At 42.4% G+C, this 12148-nt stretch overlaps 1 protein-coding gene across 1 annotated transcript in view; it reads left to right on the top strand.

The window, feature by feature from the left end:
* Nucleotides 1–12148, top strand: part of LOC141494001 (rap guanine nucleotide exchange factor 5-like) — a 163278-nt gene that overhangs the window by 95227 nt on the left and 55903 nt on the right. The gene's annotated exons all lie outside the window — the stretch shown is intronic.

Raw genomic sequence — 12148 nt, 5'->3', positions numbered from 1 at the left:
CCATATTTGTCCTCTACTGAAGGTCAAATTAAAGTTAATGACCCTTTACTCACCAGAGAGCTGAGTACCAGGGCTTGTAACAGATTCTTAATATGAGAGAGAGAGAGAGAGAGAGAGAGAGAGAATGAGAAAGAGGCATACTGACAGAGAGATAGAGATAGATAGACAAGAGAGAGAGACAGAGACATGAGACCAAAAATCTCATGCCAGGCAATGCCATGGCTTCTGGAACTCTCTGGCTTGCCAGCCCCCTTCTTGTCTCCATCAGTGCCCCTGCTGTGTGACAGCCCTCCAAATCAGAAGTCCATAATGTAATCAGGAGCCTTCTCATTAATGATTTCCAGTTTGCCTTTGTTTCTTTAATTAGTTGGTTGTGGCAGCTAATGTAGGCCTGGGTACAGGCTAGGAGGCAGATGATTGTGGAGGGAAAGGGGGAGCTGCCATTGCTGCCTGGGATTCTTTGGGGGGAAAGCATGTGAATGTTTGGTTAGGGGAAAACAGATACTACCCTAACTTAGGCACAATAAATCCATGTTGGTCCAATTTATTTATTGGTGTGTGTGTATGTGTGTGTGTGTGTGTGTGTGTGTGTGTGTGTGTGTGTGTGTGTGTGTGGAGTCAGTTTCTAAAAGCTACACTGTGAATTATTAATTAGGAGGTTCATCAGAAACCAGATGCCGGGTATAGTCTAGGAAATTGAATAAAAGCCTTGTGTTTGGGATTTATTTCCAAAACTCATCTTGGGGACTAATGGTCCTAGACGTGACTCCCTGCACTTGGGGTACAGATTAAATTGAACTTTGGGTTCTGTCTTTATACTGTCTGTTGCTTCCATGCTCCCTTTCTCCCCTTACAGTGTTGGCATCCTAGTTAAGGCCCTTGACCCTTCTCCCTTCCCGGGGAGTCTCCCTGCCTTGCTCTTTACTAACTTCTCCTTGGCATTCTTCCAAGTCGATATTCCTAAGACCCAGATCTGAACTTGGTAAACCCTTTCTCCCCACCCTCCCATCTTTACTGATCCCCTTCTGCCTCTAGGAAACAATGCCATCCTGAGGGTCCCATCTCCAGCCCCCTCCCCACCATGTACTTCCTCCTTCCTTTTCCAGTTTTATTTCAGATCACTCCCTGCTCAAACCCTGCTCCATTTCCACAGGGCTGCTAAGCTGCTTCCTTTCCATTTCCCACCTTTGCACCTTTATCTAGCTCCTCCTCCATCTCTCAGGATCCCCACCTTCCTCTGCTGTCCAGTTCAGGTGTCACCTGAGCTGCATTGTGTTCTATGTGTTTGTGCTTCTCTTTATAGATTCAGTTTGTGTGACATCTGGAGTTCAGAATGTTGAAATTTGCGACCCAGCAGAGCATGATTATAACCCTATTGTAGAGATGAAGAAACTAAGGCTCAGAGAGGTAGCAAGAGTCCCAGAGCTAATAAATGTCTAAGCCCATATTGGATTCACCAAGTTGGGATTATCAGTCCAGGATCTCTCTGTCCCACTGCCCATTGGAGTCAGCAAGGAGGGCACTGTCCTAGGTACTAGATTTACAAAGAACCAAACAAATGCTTAAGGACTTTTATAATTTCCTGGGAGAATATATATACACTAATAAAGGAATGAAACTAAGCTCAAAATAAAATAAAATAAAATAATGAATGGGCATTAGTCTAGAGAGAGTGGGAATCAAGAGATGGCACAGGAGCTAAGCTCCAGGTCATTGGCAGTATGTGTTCCAAGAGGTGGAAAGGCAGTCCAGGTAGGATGACCAACCTGAACAAAGGGATGAAGGCAGGAGGTTGAGAATTGTGTACTAGGAATAGCAAATATTAGCAACAACATGCAATAAGTTAGGCGGGGTCTTACTCAGCTCAGAAGAGCTCTAAAAACCAGACCTAGAACTTTGTATTAATAATTAGATCCTGGCAGAACCTTATTGCAAGGAACATGAGGAAGAATCAGGGATCAGAGACTTTGAGAAGAAAGCAGTCTTGAACTCTCTCATATTAGAAGTGAGGTAATTATAGCTAGAAAGTTTTTGTACCAATATTTGAACTCTTTTGCCTCCAAGGCCAGCAACTTTCTCATACCAAACTGAGCTCCCCCAAATATGGATTAAATGCTTGTTTTAAATTCATCATTCAGCAAACAAATACCAAATTAGGAAGAGCTGAGCCTGATTGATTCTCTGACTTAGGGTTTCCGTGTAAATATGAGCCAGTCAGTTAGCTTTTATGAATTTGCTGCTAGAAATTCTCTGTGAAAATAGATAAATTGTGTTTGGAAGTCTTGGGAAGTTTAAACTTAGGTTATCAAAATCTCATTCATGCAGGTTCCATTCCAGTGCTTCCCATGTTCAGGGTAGGAAGGTGACCCTGTTCTCTCCCCCTGGATCAGAGCTTTCTAGACAGCTAGAAGCTATAGCTCCCTCCTTGGGAGAGTTAATTTGCCCAACCTGGAGCTCCCTCCTTGACCTGTCAGGGAGTACAAGTTTGTCATCAGACTGGCCCTGGATGACGCTTTCAATCCATCCACCTTGGACATCTTGCCTTCCCCCCCCCCCAATTCATAGGTATAATCATGAATAGTCAAGAATATCCAATTCCATAATATCACTCCATCAAGTGCATTTAACACTGGATGGCTCTCCACTCACTATTCCTAGGACTTCATAACTCAAACCTTTCTTGGTCATTTCTACCTATGTGCGATGCCCCCCCCCCCCACAGTGGAACATAAGTTTCATGAGAACAGGGGTCTGGTTCACTCTTGTATTTGTGTCTGTGGTATACAGTCTAAAGTCTGATACATTTTGGTACTTCATAGGCATGCATATATCCATTCATTCATTCACTCTTGTAGAGGAGGCAATGGCAGGTCCTACCCAGCCAGTGTGACTTGAAGGAAGAGTCAATAGAGAACTTAATTCAATACGTACTTGAATTGCACATCTACTGAATGATGGGTAATATGTCAGTCTTTGAGGATACCATCAGTGACCAAATGAGCCAAAAAGTAGTCATTTCTGCTCAGGAGTCACCATTCCCCTAGGGTAGAAAGGTGGATTTAAGGGATAGTTGTTTGAGACACATGCAGTGCAAATGTGATATAACTGGGGAGAGGAAGGCAGTTGTATTCACAGTGATTGGGAGGGTCAGAAGGAAGGTGGCAGTGGAGCAGAGAGGAGGAGGGAGGACATTCCAAGTCGTTCGGTCATGTGGTTAAGTCCCAAGAGTAGGGATGGAACATCCAGGAGGACAGCAAGAAGACCAGTCTGGCTGGAGATGTGGAGAAGCAGCATCCTTCAGAGGTGAAGAAACATAGACTTTGGAGTCAGAGGGAGTGAGTTCAGATGTTGCCTCTGAGCTTCATTACCTACTTCTGAGAGTTTCTTATCTAGACCTCAGTTTAAAGGAGGGAATTGGACCATGAGAAAAGATGTATGATCACTCTGGAAAGAAATGACCTGCAGAGAGGTCTGTTACTCATCTCACTACCATCAGAATTCTTCCCCAAGGTGAGGTAGAGAAGTCCATCTCCAGCTTGGCCACAGGGTGACATTTTTGTTGTTGATCCTAGCATCTGTCCTATTCAGCTAGATCTGTTAGGTCAAAGAGTGAATCCCTCAAGTGAGATGGTCCCAAGTATTCTTATTCATGGTATTTAAAGTTAAAACTATGAAAAATGTGGTCATTGGTTTCAGCACAATGGAAATGTGTGACTTGATTTAAAATATTGTGACGACTTCAGAGGATTTTTTTTTCATTACTTGGGATCTATGGAGGATTACAACAATGCTTGTTGGGAGTCTAAAGCTCTGAGTTCAAATCCAGATTTTGAACTTAATACCTTTTGGAAGTTTGAGAAAGTGACTTTTCTTTCTCTGGGTCTTAAAGTAGAGCATTGGACAAGAGGGTGTCTAAAGTCTTTGTCAGCTTAAATTCTTTGATGTCATAAATGTTATAAATGGCTCATGAATACTTAGTCCAGAGTGATTAAAATTTTTTTTTATTAAGATGTCTTAATAAAAAGGCACACCTCCCTCAAGGTGGGAGAGGGTGGGGAATCTCAGAAATGTTAGGTCTTTTATGCAGTTTGAAAGGCTTTGATCCTGTCCCTTCTTGCCAATCATTGGCTGGGGTCATGATCTAATTGATACATTGGTCCCCATATGTCTTTCCTGCCCTGCTCATTATACTAATGAGTAAGCTACCTCCTTGAACATGAAAAGGAGAAGGTTGAAGACCCTAGGTTAATTTAGAACTAGGTAGGGTGGACCTGGCCTAATTTCAGTTTTTGATCAGTTTGGTGCCAAATCTTTTGTTTTAACTCAATCCCTGCCCATAGGCAACAATATAGGCAGATCTCAGTCTTTGTAATGTAAACAAACAATGCTCCCTTCACAGTCTTGTGGAACCCAAACAATAAATTCGTGAGACATAGGTGAATCTGGGCAAACTGGGACTAAAATGAGAAGGGCAAACCTGAAATCACAAATTTGTTGGAAATATGAAAATCTCCATAGTGCCTTTGACCTGGATTTGGGGTGGGAGGTCAGGGTTGGGGTAGAATTGTCCTTCCACTTCTGTTCCTGACCTATTGTGCCATGCTGGGCCAGGCCCTGCCTTCCCAGAACTGTCCAGGAGGCTTTTCTCATGAGAATGTTTGCAAAATAAATGGGAACATTCGAAAACCTGTCTGTGCCAGTGGCAGTAAATAATAGAGAAGATGACGAGAGTTATTGCTATATTTTATTTTGTGGACATCTAGACCAACCTTAGCAGTCACAATGAGTGATCTTTTGGGGGGAAAACATCTTCAAGATATTTTATTTGAGGAGCTGGTTTGAACCAGTGTGAACAGGAAAGGGACTAAGCCAGGAACCCAGTTAATTGGGACTGAGTGTCACCATTTCCTGATCTTCTGGGCTGGGCCGGGCTGGGGTCTGGGTGGTGATGGGTGGGGCAGCCTGTCCTTTCACCCAGAAGTGGTTAACATCTTGGCATTGTGGTTTGAAACCTTTCATAATGGACATTCACTTTATGACCTCCTTAGACCAATTGAGGAAGTTCACACCTCTTTGTGTTATTGTTCCAGTCTGGCTGGCCAAAAAGGACTGGGAGAAGTTATCTTTCTCTCCAGAAGGAAAAGAGTTGAGAAATTGGAAATGTTGGCCCATTCTGTCACTCCATGGGCTTCAGGGGATGGGAGTCTCTTGGGTGTATATATGTGTGTGTGTGTGGGGGGGGTATTACTCCCAAATTGGTATAGAAGGTCAACTGATGACTCTGTAGAAGTTAAGGATGACTTGCCCAAGATTACAGTTAGGGTCTGAGGTTGAATTTGAACTCCAATCTTCCTGAGTCCAGGTCCAGGGGTCTATTCAATTGTACCACCAGCTGTCGCAAGAAGACTTATTGAGTGCCAATTGATGGGAGTATTTGTTCTCAAAGACAGCTGTTGCCTCAAGGTGATGCAGGGGAATAGAGTCCCAGACCTGAGTCCAAATCTGGCAGCAGATGCTTACCACTTGTGTGATCCTGGGCAAGTCTCTGTCTCTGTGTATGTCTCTCTGACTCTGTCTCCTCATCTCTCTATCTCTGTCTTTCATCCCCTCTGCTCTCTCCCTATATCTAGATGTCTATCTGTCTGTCACACACAAACACACACACACACACACACGTAATATTATGATCCATGAACCTTAAGTGAGGATAAAGTGTGAACTTTAACCCTCTGGGGTTTGTTTTAAAATGTCCTCATTGAACTGTGCTTGGGTAAACCTATTTGCACCCTTTTCTTAGCTAAAAGAGATTCTTCCCTTTTTTTTTTCCTTTCCAATTCTGACCTGTGCTGGCGTCACTTAGGGGATTCTGGGTATAGAAACCCCACCCACTAATAGAAACTCTGGAACTTTGGGCAGACAGATAAAAAGATAGAACTCTGATGAAGCAAGTTCTGTCTTCCTTGTCAGTGTGCATGGAGATCCCAGAGATCCAAGTGGGAGCGTTCTATTTACCAGAGAGGTTCAACAGCTCATCCCAGGCCACATAATCTTTTTAACCTAAACTAGCTCTCACAGGCTAGCTGTGCCATAGGATGGGTGCAATGTTAAAAAAAAGACAAGAATGCAGGGAGTTTTTCTGACCGTTGGTATGATCAGTTTTTTCTTTCTTTTAAAAATCACTTCGCCTGGTTTCTTATCTCTGTTTCACAGAGAAGCTCTTGGCTTGTGTTGGCAGAGAGGAGGGTCTCAGACCTCCACCCTGGGCCAACTGCTGCAGCTTTTTTGGACATGTCACATTTAAGGGAACAATCCCAGGATCCCACCCTTGCTCTGGTCAACTTAGAATAATAAACTAAACAGACCCAAACCTGAAAGAAAGCCCCCCCAAAAAAATGCTGAGCCAAGCCAACATAATGTGAACCTCTCCTAAGTGGGAAATTGCTTCTTTCTTATAGTTTATGACTTGAAATTCATTGAAATTGAAAAAAAAGTTCACCAGGGCGTCACCCTCTGTGGTCTTTGCCAAAGCCATATATTTGTTTCATGTGTCTAAGTTTATGGGGCTGTTCATAAATCCTTCAAAGCTCAGGCTAATTCATTTCCTTTCCCCCAGTGGGACATGGGAACCACTTGCTAAGCTATATTCTTGCAGTAATATTTCTTTGTCCTTTCCAAGAAAATGCTGCTCATTGCGTGTTCCCAATGAGAAGGATGTTTTCTTTGTAGAGAAGCTGAGGTTAGGGATGCAGACCTGCCAGGCCTTTGAGGACCCTTTCTGGGCCTCACAAGGGGGACGTCCAATAGAGGAGTCTTAGCCAAGCCCCCTTTCATCCTCCCAGGCTGATTCAGCTCCTCTATGAAGAGGAAGCAATTATGGCCTCCTAATTGCCTCATGGCTGGGGGAGTCAGGAGGGAGGGAAGGAATGTATGGATGTTTTCCTAACCCTAAATCAGGACACTGGATTTGACAAAGAATTGATTTATAGGGACAAAGAGAGAAAATATTCGAAGTCAGACAGGAGTGTTCCGAATCCTCTGCCTCTTGGAGGAGTGTGATGGGTGTTAGTAAGTGTATCCACAAAGGGCTTTGTTTTTTGGGTTTCTTTGAGGCCCGACCTGTGGTATTATTGGTGCAGGGACCTAGCTTGGATGTATCTATATACACACTTCTTCCTCCATGATGATCAGGAATTCATCTGTAATATATAGACTTCAAAAAATTATTTGAGCTTCTCAAAGCCAAACAAATGGACATCTCCATTTCTCTAGTGCAACAGAAAGAGAGGAAAGTGCATAAAGTCAGAAAGATACTCAGACTCCTGATTTAGAGCTGGAGGAAACCCTCTCTGATCTGCTCCTTCAAGTTTCTTAACTCATTCTACACATATTATCTCATCTGGACTTCCCAGGAAATCGTGGAGGGGGAGGCTGCTAGTCTTCCTATTTTTTTCAGGTGAATTTGACCCAGATCACAGATTAGTAAGTGAAACAAGATTTGAGCCCAGATCATTTTGATTCCAAGTGCTGTGATCTAACTATTGGGCCACACTGCCCATCAAAAGGGATTCATTGAAATAGAATTATAGGAATCACCAAGTTTGCTCTGTAAAATCCACAGTCATGTTACATTCATTGGAAAATCCATGTGGAGGGAGATAATGCCAAGATCTAATTTAAAGAATAAATAACCCAAAGGACTGAAGAAGACAATTTGGTGGGAATAAGGAGAAGCCAGGAGGCCAAAGATAAGTGAGGACCTGTATCCTCCAAGTCATAGCTGAGGCATGATTATCAAAGATATGCTGGTTTGGAAAGGCGGCCTTGTATCAGGAAAGGCTACATAGCCTTTGGTTAAACCACATGGTTATACCACAAGGGATTAAAGGGATAGAAGGGGGGTTACTGCTGGGTGGTCAGGTTCTCAATGGAAGATGCACAAGAAGTCATCCTTTCAGGTAAAAGGAAGCTGTAGTAAATCTGTGGCAGCGGCAGGCCCACCTTGATTGCATCATGTTTGCACCTCAGTTCTCAGGCTGAAAAATAGGAATTTTAATCTCTAAGTGATCTATAATTTAGAGAATCCACAGTTTATTTGAAGTACTAACCAGACAGCCAAGTTTCAAATTCTGCTTCTTCACACTTACCAGTCATGGGATCATGGACAAGTCTTGCCCCCTTTTTGAACCTCAGTTTCTCTATTTTTCAAGTGGTGAAAACAGTATTTCTGTTAACTCCTTTTAGGAGTGTTTTGAAAAATGAATAATTAAGGCATGTAAAGCATTTGGTATTCTTTAAAGCAAAGGGCTCTTAATCTATTGGTTTAAAAAATATTTTGACAACTGTATTTTTAGTTTCCTTTGTAAGTCTATATAATTTTTCTTATTCACTTAAAACATTCTTTTAAGAATTAAAATAATAATAAATTCCCTAGGCGGAAACTGCTATTATTTTCCTGCTCTATGATAATAACAATGATAATAAGTAACATTTGTTTAGATTTACAGTGTGCCAGGCCCTGCCCAACAAACACCATCCCATGCCCATGAGGATGCCTACTCCTCCAGCCCTTGGAGCCTGGCGGCTAAAGGACCAGAGATGGCAACACTGAATCACAATTATAAGATGGTGGATGATGAATGAGATCACAGATTTTAGGCATCCATGATTTGGCCTTGCTAACTTTCATTGAAATTAAAAATCAATATGGCCAGAATTCAGTGAGGATTTAGTGTAGAAAGAGGATGTGACTTTCCTAGAAGTTTTCCAAAACCGCAATGGGAGCCCCATGACTGGCTACCCAGCGTAGGCTAAGATGGAGGGGCCCCACACCACATGTAGTATGTTTTCAGTAATGCCTCTTTTCAAATCTGGTTTGAACTAGGCTTCTGGGCCACCCCCACTTCCAAAGAACAACCTACTGACATGGTGCTTTTAGATGATTAAATGGTATTTGTTCCACTGTACTTAGCCCTTTGTGTAGCTTCCCCGCCCCAGTTTGCAGAGGAAATAGGCTTTATTTTTCCGGCTTCCATCCCTTCACGCCCAGGCAGCCCTAGCTCCAGGAGCCCCTTGGTTAGAGACATTCTAGAGACACAAAAAAACCTGTTGACTGCAAATCTGACAAAGCGGACTTGCCCCAACTGCTCTTACCTGGCCTTCCAAGGCTCAACAGGAGAGGGGAGGCATTATCCAAGGAATTTACCACACAATCTCCCCTTTCATTTTCTACAGGAAAGCACTTTGCTAAAGCAGGGAGATTAGACCTGTAAATAGAATTAGGATGAAGGCCATTTGGATCTGGGGATTTGTGGGGTAGTTTTGTTGACCTGAGCTGTTCTCGTGCTTTCCAATGTGATGCTCCTTCTCCTCCAGTTTCTGTCTCCAGTGGAGAGAAGTGGCTCAGAATGTATAACTGTAGACCAGAATCCTAGGTCTAAAGCTTGAATGGAACCTAGGAGTCATCCATTTTACAAATGAGGAGGCTGAGGCTGAGAGAGAAGAAGTGACTTACCTTAGGTCATACAGGTAGGATTCACACTCAGCTCTTTTGACTCGGAGCCCTCTTCCTTCCTTCCTTCTGCAAGGTGTTGCAACCAGCTTCTAGAAGAAACTCAGTCTGGTCAGTGAGATGAATTTCTCTTGGAAAGATGTTCACATAGGGCCGAGACCTCCGAAGTCTGATTTAATAGATAGGAGTCCTCCCTCCACTATGGCAGATTTCAATCTCTTCAGTCAGTGGATAAGCATTATTAAGTACTTAGGGTATTCCAAGCCTTGTGCTGAGATCTGGGGATAACATTCCCTAGATGACAAAGCACGATCCCTGCCCTCAAGGAGATTGCATTCTATTGGGCGATGCTGTATATAAAATAATTTAAAAATATACAGGGAGTGAATGGGAGGCAATCTTAGAGGATGGATAGCAGCAGCTAGGAAGAGTGACAAGGATCTCCTAGTGAGGAGGAGAGTTGACCTCAGCCTTCCTGGATAGTCTTTGTGAGATTCCATGACAAAGATTATTTTCTATCGTGGAACTGACCTTCAGATGCCAAGCCCCCTTTTCCACTAAGCCGGAAGAGTTCCGAGAGGCCACAGTCACAGCCTATCTGCCTTGGCTGGGCCAGCCAGAACTGTCACTCTGCGGACACAGCTAGTAGGACCCCCGAGTTTAGCCCCATCTAGTGATGAGATCCTGAGGAAGATTCTAAGAGAGTTATGCAAAAGCTATGTCACCCCAAATATTTGTTGCCACCTTCCTCCCACTCTGCTTTACTCAACTTTGCTACAGTGACTGGATTCTCCAAAGCCATTTAAACACTCCTCTGGGTCCTGCCAAGTTGACTTGTCATGGTCTTAGAACCTTCTTGAACTACTTCCTGAGCCCTTTGAAGGAAGAGTTGCCAATCTTCATATCCTCAGCCAAAAGACTGTCCCTGAAAGTTGACCAGCAGACAATGACTATGTTTAGCCACAGCTACTCATGAAAACTGTTTATTAAAGCAGAAAGAGGCCACAATCAGCTTAGTGAAGGAAATCCCCATATCAATAAAATCAGATTTTCTATTTTTAATATTTGAATATTATTTTATATTTTATTAATATTAATTTTTTAAAAATATTGCGATAAGTTGAGTCTTTGAATATATAATAGAGATGTCCTCTGAGCCAACAGAGGTCAGTTAAGGAAGGATCAGAGGGACAGAGATACAACCTGGGGGTTCAATGGAGAGAGTGTGAGCCTGAAATCAGGAAGATCTGAGTTCAAATGTGGCCTCGGAAAACACCATGTCACTTTGGGCAAGTCTCTTGATCTGTCTACCTCAGTTTCTTCAATTGTAGAATGTGTTTATAATAGTATCAACTTCACAAGACTGTAAGGATCAATCACTGTTTATAAAATGCTTAGCAAAGTTCCTGGCCACACAGTAAGGTCCAGTAAGTAATAAATGCCTATTTCCTTCCTTCCTTCCTTCCTTAGATTAAGTCCTGGAAGGGACCTATGAGGTCATCTACTGCAAGGGTCCTTTATCATGGATTCTTCTGGCAGTTTGAGAAAAATCTTTGGACTCCTCACAATTCTATTAAATTAAATGCATGAGTACCGTGGAAGCTCACTTTATTGAAATATGTTTATCCATCTATGTATCTATGTATCTATCTATATATTTATCCTTCTATCATCTATCTATCTATCTATCTATCTCATGAACCCCAAGTTAAGAGATTCCAAAGTATTCATTTTATGAATCAGGAAACTAGAAAAGACAAATAAGTGATTTGCCCAAGGTCACTGGAAATGAAGTAACTAAGCTGGAATTCTGACTTTTTGTCTTCTGTTTCCAAATTCATAGTTCCCCATGATGCTTCTCAGATTTGACCTTTGAAGAAAGTAGTTAAAATGGAGGAATCAGAATTATAATTTGTTAAAAAAAATAGAAAAAAAGACTAGGCACTAAGAAGAGGGAGGCATATGAAGTAGGGAGTAATCAGACTGAGAATAATAGTTGGAGGGATGGAATTCCTTTGAATCCTGGGTTGGATTATTCTGTTGAGGACTCAACTATTCTATTACTCTTTGAAAGAATGGGGGCATAAAGAGAAATGAAGCTAAAGACTGGAGGCTACCTATGCATTAACCAATCGATAAACATTTATTAAGCACCTTCAATTTGCCAGGCACTGTATTGGGTGCAAGGGGTACAAAAACAAAAATGAAATCATCCCTGTCCTCAAAGAGCCTATAGTTTCAGGAGATGATACATCCATATGCAAGGCTGTATTAAACATATATCAAAGAGACACAATATAGTCTTGGATGCAGTGGAGGACCTTATATGCCGGAGTCTGTAGGTTTGATATGGTTAGCAGTAGGGATAGTGGATCATAAGCCACTGGCGAATGGGTTCCTGAAATATCTAAGAAAGAGAATTCTAACCAAGTTGTGTGGGACAGATAGGAAGAGTCAGGAGCTAGAAAGTGGGAAGACCAGCATGGGGAATAGGATCCAAAATAAAAAACATCAAAGATGGTTTGGATTCAAATGGTAACTGGGGAAGTGGAGAAGGATCACATTCAAGAGGTTGCACCTTGGAATTTTTGTTGAGGCAAGGAAGTGAGTGAGCTATGCTATAATTGAGAAATCGCATGC

The sequence above is a fragment of the Macrotis lagotis genome, chromosome 7, assembly GCF_037893015.1.
Source record: "Macrotis lagotis isolate mMagLag1 chromosome 7, bilby.v1.9.chrom.fasta, whole genome shotgun sequence".
NCBI classification, from domain to species: Eukaryota; Metazoa; Chordata; class Mammalia; order Peramelemorphia; family Peramelidae; genus Macrotis; species Macrotis lagotis.
This window is presented reverse-complemented; position numbering and strand designations above follow the sequence as displayed.